This window comes from Triticum aestivum, chromosome 3B (assembly GCF_018294505.1).
Source record: "Triticum aestivum cultivar Chinese Spring chromosome 3B, IWGSC CS RefSeq v2.1, whole genome shotgun sequence".
NCBI classification, from domain to species: Eukaryota; Viridiplantae; Streptophyta; class Magnoliopsida; order Poales; family Poaceae; genus Triticum; species Triticum aestivum.
The window spans coordinates 637,449,996-637,459,482 of NC_057801.1; positions in this window are offsets into that span (position 1 = coordinate 637,449,996).

A 9,487-nucleotide genomic window follows, 5' to 3' on the forward strand; every position below is an offset into this window, starting at 1 on the left:
GCTTGCAGTAGAAGCACTCAGTTTCAGGCTTAGGTCCAGACTTGGGTTTCTTCTCTTGAGCAGCAACTTGCTTGCTGTTTTTCTTGAAGTTCCCCTTCTTCTTCCCTTTGCCCTTTTTCTTGAAACTAGTGGTCTTGTTGACCATCAACACTTGATGCTCCTTCTTGATTTCTACCTCCGCAGCTTTTAGCATTGCGAAGAGCTCGGGAATAGTCTTGTTCATCCCTTGCATATTATAGTTCATCACAAAGCTCTTGTAGCTTGGTGGCAGTGATTGGAGAATTCTGTCAATGACGCTATCATCCGGAAGATTAACTCCCAGTTGAATCAAGTGATTATTATACCCAGACATTTTGAGTATATGCTCACTAACAGAACTATTCTCCTCCATCTTGCAGCTGTAGAACTTATTGGAGACTTCATATCTTTCAATCCGGGCATTTGCTTGAAATATTAACTTCAACTCCTGGAACATCTCATATGCTCCATGACGTTCAAAACGTCGTTGAAGACCCGGTTCTAAGCCGTAAAGCATGGCACACTGAACTATAGAGTAGTCATCAGCTTTGCTCTGCCAGACGTTCTTAACATCGTCAGTTGCATCAGTAGCAGGCCTGGCACCTAGCCGTGCTTCCAGGATGTAACTTTTCTGTGCAGCAATGAGGATAATCCTCAGGTTACGGACCCAGTCCGTGTAATTGCTACCATCATCTTTCAACTTTGCTTTCTCAAGGAACGCATTAAAATTCAACGGAACAACAGCACGAGCCATCTATCTACAAACAAACATAGACAAGCAAAATACTATCAGGTACTAAGTTCATGATAAATTTAGGTTCAATTAATCATATTACTTAAGAACTCCCACTTAGACAGACATCTCTCTAGTCATCTAAGTGATCACATGATCCAAATCAACTAAACCATAACCGATCATCACGTGAGATGGAGTAGTTTTCAATGGTGAACATCATTATGTTGATCATATCTACTATATGATTCACGCTCGACCTTTCGGTCTCCGTGTTCCGAGGCCATATCTGCATATGCTAGGCTCGTCAAGTTTAACCTGAGTATTCCGCGTGTGCAAAACTGTCTTGCACCCGTTGTAGATGGACGTAGAGCTTATCACACCCGATCATCACGTGGTGTCTGGGCACGACGAACTTTGGCAACGGTGCATACTCAGGGAGAACACTTCTTGATAATTTTAGTGAGAGATCATCTTAAAATGCTACCGTCAATCAAAGCAAGATAAGATGCATAAAGGATAAACATCACATGCAATCAATATAAGTGATATGATATGGCCATCATCATCTTGTGCTTGTGATCTCCATCTCCGAAGCATCGTCATGATCACCATCGTCACCGGCGCGACACCTTGATCTTCATCGTAGCATCGTTGTCGTCTCGCCAACTATTGCTTCTACGACTATCGCTACCGCTTAGTGATAAAGTAAAGCAATTACAGGGCGTTTGCATTTCATACAATAAAGCGACAACCATATGGCTCCTGCCAGTTGCCGATAACTTCGGTTACAAAACATGATCATCTCATACAATAAAATATAGCATCACGTCTTGACCATATCACATCACAACATGCCCTGCAAAAACAAGTTAGACGTTCCTCTACTTTGTTGTTGCAAGTTTTACGTGGCTGCTACGGGCTTAGCAAGAACCGTTCTTACCTACGCATCAAAAACCACAACGATAGTTTGTCAAGTTGGTGCTGTTTTAACCTTCGCAAGGACTGGGCGTAGCCACACTCGATTCAGCTAAAGTGAGAGAGACAGACACCCGCCGGTCACCTTTAAGCAACGAGTGCTCGTAGCGGTGAAACCAGTCTTGCGTAAGCGTACGCGTAATGTCGGTCCGGGCCGCTTCATCTCACAATACCGCCGAAGCAAAGTATGACATGCTGGTAAGCAGTATGACTTATATCGCCCACAACTCACTTGTGTTCTACTCGTGCATATGACATCTACGCATAAAACCAGGCTCTGATACCACTGTTGGAGAACGTAGTAATTTCAAAAAATTTCCTACGCACACGCAAGATCATGGTGATGGCATAGCAACGAGAGGGGAGAGTGTTGGTCCATGTACCCTCGTAGACCGTAAGCGGAAGCGTTATGACAACGCGGTTGATGTAGTCGTACGTCTTCACGATCTGACCGATGCAAGCACCGAACGTACGGCACCTCCGAGTTCAGCACACGTTCAGCTCGATGACGATCCCCGGGCTCCGATCCAGCAAAGCTTCGGGGATGAGTTCCGTCAGCACGACGGCGTGGTGACGATGATGATGTTCTACCGGCGCAGGGCTTCGTCTAAACTCCACGACAATATGACCGAGGTGGAATATGGTGGAGGGGGCACCGCACACGGCTAAGGAACAATCCATAGATCAACTTGTGTGTTATGGGGTGCCCCCCTGCCCCCATATATAAAGGAGGGAGGGGGAGGTGCGGCCGGCCCCCTTGGGGTGCGCCTGGAGGAGTCATACTCCCACCAGGAGTAGGACTCCCCCCTCTTGCCTTGGTGGAGAAGGAAAGGGGGGAGGGGAAAGAGGAAAGGGGGGCGCCGCCCCCCTTCCTTGTCCTATTCGGACTAGGGGGGGAGGGGGCGCGCGGCCTGCCCTAGACGGCCCTCCTCTTCTCCCTCATGGCCCACTAAGGCCCATTAACCCCCGGGAGGGTTCCGGTAACCCCCCGGTGTTCCGGTAAAATCCTGATTTCACCTGAAACCTTTCCGATGTCCAAACATAGGCTTCCAATATATCAATCTTTATGTCTCGACCATTTTGAGACTCCTTGTCATGTCCGTGATCACATCCGGGACTCCGAACAAACTTCCGTACATCAAAACTTATAAACTCATAATAAAACTGTCATCGTAATGTTAAGCGTGCAGACCCTACGGGTTCGAGAACTATGTAGACATGACCTAGAACCATTCTCGGTCAATAACCAATAGCGGAACCTGGATGCCCATATTGGTTCCTACATATTCTACGAAGATCTTTACCGGTCAAACCGCATAACAACATACGTTGTTCCCTTTGTCATCGGTATGTTACTTGCCCGAGATTTGATCGTCGGTATCCAATACCTAGTTCAATCTCGTTACCGGCAAGTCTCTTTACTCGTTTTGTAACACATCATCTTATAACTAACTCATTAGTTACAATGCTTGCAAGGCTTAGGTGATGAGTATTACCGAGAGGGCCCAGAGATACCTCTCCGACAATCGGAGTGACAAAACCTAATCTCAAATTATGCCAACCCAACATGTACCTTCGGAAACACCTGTAGAGCACCTTTATAATCACCCAGTTACGTTGTGACATTTGGTAGCACACAAAGTGTTCTTCCGGTAAACGTGAGTTGCACAATCTCATAGTTGCAGGAACTTTGTATAAGTCATGAAGAAAGCAATAGCAACATACTAAACGATCAAGTGCTAGGCTAACGGAATGGGTCATGTCAATCACATCATTATTCTAATGATGTGATCCCATTAATCAAATGACAACACATGTCTATGGTTAGGAAACATAACCATCTTTGATTAATGAGCTAGTCAAGTAGAGGCATACTAGTGACTATATGTTTGTCTATGTATTCACACATGTATCATGTTTCCGGTTAATACAATTCTAGCATGAATAATAAACATTTATCATGATATGAGGAAATAAATAATAACTATATTATTGCCTCTAGGGCATATTTCCTTCAATACCTTCTCCCGGGAAGACTCGATCAGTCTCGGAATCCCAGTTTGCAAGACATTTCGATGATGGTAAAACAAGACCAGCAAGACCACCCGACTGTGCCGACAAATCCCGATAGGAGCTGCACATATCTCGTTCTTAGGGCACAACAGATGAGCAATCCGTACAAATAAAACCAAACCTCAAGTTTCCTTGAGGGGGCGCTGCAAAGGGCTCTAGTTTGGACCAACACTCGGAGGAGCACTGGCCCGGGGGGGTTAAAATAAAGATGACCCTTGAGTCTGCAGAACCCAAGGGAAAAAGGCTTAGGTGGCAAATGTTAAAACCAATGTTGGGCCTTGCTGGAGGAGTTTTATTCAAAGCGAACTATCAAGGGGGTCCCATAAATCACCCAACCGCGTAAGGAACGCAAAATCAAGGAACATAACACCGGTATGACGGAAACTAGGGCGGCAAAAGTGGAACAAAACACCAGACATAAGGCCGAGCCTTCCACCCTTTACCAAGTATATAGATGCATTAATTAAATAAGAGATATTGTGATATCCCAACATAATCTTGTCCATCATGGAGCAATCTTCAACTTCACCTGCAACTAACAATGCTATAAGAGGGGCTGAGCAAAGCGGTAACATAGCCAAACAACGGTTTGCTAGGAAGGGTGAAAAGTTAGAGGCTGACATGGCAATATGGGAGGCATGGTAAACAAGTGATAGGTAACGCAGCATAGCGATAGAATGAAGCAACTAGCAAGCAAAGATAGAAGTGATATTGAGGGTAATGGTCATCTTGCCTGAGATCCCGCAAGGAAGAAGAACGAGTCCATGAAGAAGACAAATGGACATAGTCGAACGAATCCTCACAACTCCGGAACGAAACCGAAGCTAACGAGAGAAGCAAACCGGAAAGAAGCAAACAACATGGTAAACAACCATCACATAAGCATAGCATGATGCACAAACAAGTATGATGCATGTCCGGTTTAATGAGGCATGGCATGGCAATATGCACAAACAACACTACAAGTTAAGTGGAGCTCAATATGCAACGAGTTGCATATTGACGGAACACCACATCAATTATTTAGTTCTCTCTCGGTTATGCTACCAAACAATATTAAGTGTTGTAAAACATGGCAAGAGGTGAAGCATAAATAAACTAACTATTTAGGCAAGTTTAAATGAGGCCGGAACAACACACAACAATTCCGGTAAATCCCCACATGTCTTTTAGTAGTTTAATGCAAACACAATTTTAAGCATTTAGATGTTGTTATCATGATGCGGATGACATATGCAAGTTTACGTAATTTTTATGAAAATTTTGACATGAGCATATTATGAAGCATTTTGGTCACCATGGCGGAATGAAAAGGGTGCCACGGCGGCGAAACGAAAATGGTGCCACGGCAACATTCTGGTCCTGGTAACTCGAGTGAGATACCGATGCAAACGAGAAGTGTGCGGATGTGTGGAACACGCAAGAGATGGGGAGTGATCCCGGATACCGGGTGTCCCACATGACGGTGGCATGGCAAACAAGGAACGTGCAAAGACAAATCGATCACGGTGCAAAACTCGAGCATCTCATACAACACACAAGCATTCGTTCACGGGCATCGTCTCGTCATTATACCTTTGAACCGTGCATTTTCGGAGCGGTTCGGGTTCGGTACGATGTAGAGGAAGTAGTCGTTCACGAGTCATCGTGGGAAGTAGTTGTTCACGTGGCGACGGTAGTGGAAGTAGTCGTTCTCATGACGGTAGTGGAAGTAGTTGTAAACGTTCGTTTCAAAGAGGCACTTGACGAATCCAACATCTTCAGGGCGACGGTAGTGGAAGTAGTGGTACACGTTTCGTAGATGTTCGGGTCCGGCGAGGAACTTGACGTCCTGGTACTTGGCGTCCACTCGGCCTTGATGGTGATGAAACAAAACGCGATGGTTGTGGTACTTGGCGAGTGGAGGAGGCTGGTTCCGAGCGGGACTGGCCTGTCCTAGCAGGCTGCTTGCCGGCGAGGTTCAGGTGAGGTCACTGGCCGGTGGAGGTGCAACAGAGGATGTCGTGGGGCCGGGCTCCTCCTGCTGGTTTTTGGCGACGAGCGGCGTGGGAACGAGGCAGAAGGTCGCACAAGGTGTAGCAGAGAGAGGCGGTGAGGGACTTGGCGGCGGGGACGTCCTGAAGCTACTGCTGGTGGCGCTCGTGGTGGTCGGAGACGGGCACTAGCGAGGCGAGGGAGAGGCCAGGCGGGGAAGACGGCGTGGAGGCGCTGCAAACCATGGAGGCCGGCGGTGCCATGGTCATGCGGCCCAGGCGAGCTCGGCAGCCTGGACTCGCTGGCCGAAGCGGCGGCAGGATCACCAGGTAGCACGGGGACGAAGCAGCAGGAGGATCTGCGGGGAGGGAGAAGGCAGAGGACGAAGGTCCGGCGGTGGTGGTCGCGGAGGTCGGGGTAGTACTGCGGTGGCGCTGCTGCACCGGCTGACGGCGATGGAGTTTCTGTGATGGCGCGTGGGGTCGATGGAGAGGGGCTTGGCGCGGCGGGGACGACGGAGGGCGATGCGAGGCAGAGGAGATCGAGGGCGTGAGGTGGCGGCGCTACGGGATCGAGCGACAGGCTCTCGCTCCTCTCTGGCGGTGCGAGCGGTGGAAGACGGGAGAGACCAGGGGATCGAGAGGAGGGGATCGGGGCTAGGGTTAGATAGGCGCTAGGGTTGGGCCTTGGCTGGATCTTGGGCCGCCCGGCCTGAGGCTGCAGCTGGGCTTGCTCCTCTCTCCCTCTTACTCTTATTTCCTTTAGCAGAAAACAAATTAGAGAGAAGAAAAAGAAAGAGAGGGTTAAGGAAAGAATTTGCGCACGGGGGTAATTTTCCCGGACTCGCAAAAATGCACTGGTTCCAAGGAAATAGAAATGGCCAAGATCGAACGATAAGAATTCAAACTCATTTGAATTTAATTCAAATGGGTTTGAACTAGGACTTGATAAAAGGAAGGTCCAAAAATGTTCAGATTTTTGGTGGAGCTCCAGAAAATGATGAAAGAAATTATGGGCAAGGTTGGAGACCAAGAATTGAGATAACAATGGCATGGGATATTTTGCAAGTGGGTTATGGTTAATTCCAAATAAACGGAATAATTTTATTATAGCTCCCTAATAATAGTAGGAGACTTTGAATATGTTTTAAAGAGAAATCACCATGTGAATATCCCTCGATTTAAATAGATCAACGATCTATGCAATTTATTTAGGTGAGTTTTAAAAATTAATGATATGATGGCATGATGACATGATGCAATGCAAGAGATGGCATGATGAATGCACAAACAAAACAAATCACACGACAAAACTCGGAATAGCTGGAAGTCTTCTGGAGCGTCGGTCTCGGGGTGTTACAACATGCTTATAGGAGACATTCTCGTCATAACTAGTGCAATCATCATTAGTACTATGGATATTCAAGGAGTTCATACTAACAACATTGCAATCATGCTCATCATTCAAATACTTAGTACCAAATATTTTATAGACTTCTTCTTCTAGCACTTGAGCACAATTTTCCTTTTCATCATACTCATGAAAGATATTAAAAATATGAAGCGTATGAGACAAACTCACAACCATTTTTTTGTAGTTCTTTTATAACTAAACTAGTGATAAAACAACAAACAAAAAGATTTGATTGCAATATCTAAAGATATATCTTCAAGCACTCACCTCCCCGGCAACGGCGCCGGAAAAGAGCTTGATGTCTACTACACAACCTTCTTCTTGTAGACGTTGTTGGGCCTCCAAGTGCAGAGGTTTGTAGGACAATAGCAAATTTCCCTCAAGTGGATGACCTAAGTGTCGGGGGTTGGGTACGACATATGCCAAAGGATGGCTTATCATGGTGGGAGCGAGTAGAACGTCGCCAGTGCATGGAAGCGGGATGAGGCGAAGACATGCACGCTGGTGGAACTTACCCAGCTTCAGGGCTCTCCTAGGAGATAACACCCCTAATGCTGCTCTGCGGGGTCTCCGCATGATCACTAAAGCAAAGTGGCTACAATGGTGCTCCTGGAGCTGTTTCGGGAGGTAGGAGAGGGCAAGGCTAGCTCTCTCCTCCCTGGGCTATCTGGTCTATCTCTCTCTAGGTCCGAACCCTTTGCATGGGTGCCCCGGGGGGTTTATATAGGCCTACCCCCCGGGGGTACAATACTAATCCGGCTGGGCGCGGGTCCCAGCCGTCTGTCTCTCAGGCTGCCGTCCTTCCCGCCGGCTTCTAGGGCCCGTCGACTAGTGGGTCCCGCGGACAGGCTTGATACTGTAGCGGCACTCCTGATGACGCAGGCTCGGTCATCGGGTTGTGGCAACAGTGCCGCCGTCTATTGGGCGATCACTGTCGCCATTCCCCATCTTATCTGGTTAATGGCTAGTGGGGCCCTGGGAAGGAGTCGACCGACTCCAGGGAGGCCGACTCCCACAGGTCCGTCTTCGGGTTGCCCAGGCCGCCTTGGGCCCACCCACTGACAGGCGGCCCCGCCACCTTTGGGTCGTACAGGCCGGCGTCGTGGGCACAGTGTACTGCGCACTGTGGCTGAGATCAGGGCAAGCATGACAACAGTGCCGCATCTCGCCGGAGATCTCCCAGCGATACGGCTCACTGTAGCCATGCCGGCCCTTTGTAAGCAGGGGGGGAATGGCCATGCCGTGACCATACCCCGCGTCTTACTTCGAGATGAGGGAGGAGTCTTGGGCCGACTCTCCATAGTCGGCCTCTCTGGAGTTCCCCAGCTTGGAGTCGGCTTATCTGGGAGTCGCCGTCTGGGACTCGGCATGTTTTGGAGTCGCTCCTGGGACTCGGCCTGAGGGGCGCGGCCTGCCCCGATGTCTTGAAATGTCCTGGGCCTCGGGTTTGCCTACCCGTGGCCTATTACTCCGACACTAAGGTTTATCAATCCGTGGGAGGCGTAGGATGAAGATGGTCTCTCTCAAACAACCCTACAACCAAATAACAAAGAGTCTCTTGTGTCCCCAACACACCCAATACAATGGTAAATTGTATAGGTGCACTAGTTCGGCGAAGAGATGGTGATACAAGTGCAATATGGATGGTAGATATGAGTATTTGTAATCTGAAAATATAAAAACAACAAGGTAACAAGTGGTAAAAGTGAGCGTAAACGGTATTGCAATGCTAGGAAACAAGGCCTAAGGTTCATACTTTCACTAGTGCAAGTTCTCTCAACAATAATAACATAATTGGATCATATAACTATCCCTAAACATGCAATAAAGAGTCACTCCAAAGTCACTAATAGCAGAGAACAAATGAAGAGATTATGGTAGGGTACGAAACCACCTCAAAGTTATCCTTTCTGTTCTATCTATTCAAGAGTCCGTAGTAAAATAACATGAAGCTATTCTTTCCATTCAATCTATCATAGAGTTCATACTAGAATAACACCTTAAGACACAAATCAACCAAAACCCTAATGTCACCTATATACTCCATTGTCACCTCAAGTATCCGTGGGCATGATTGTACGATATGCATCACACAATCTCAAATTCACCTATTCAAACCAACACAAAGTACTTCAAAGAGTGCCCCAAAGTTTCTACCGGAGAGTCAAGACGAAAACGTGTGCCAACCCCTATGCATAGGTTCATGGGTGGAACCCGCAAGTTGATCACCAAAACATACACCAAGTGGATCACATGAATATCCCATTGTCACCACACATAAGCACGGCAAGACATACA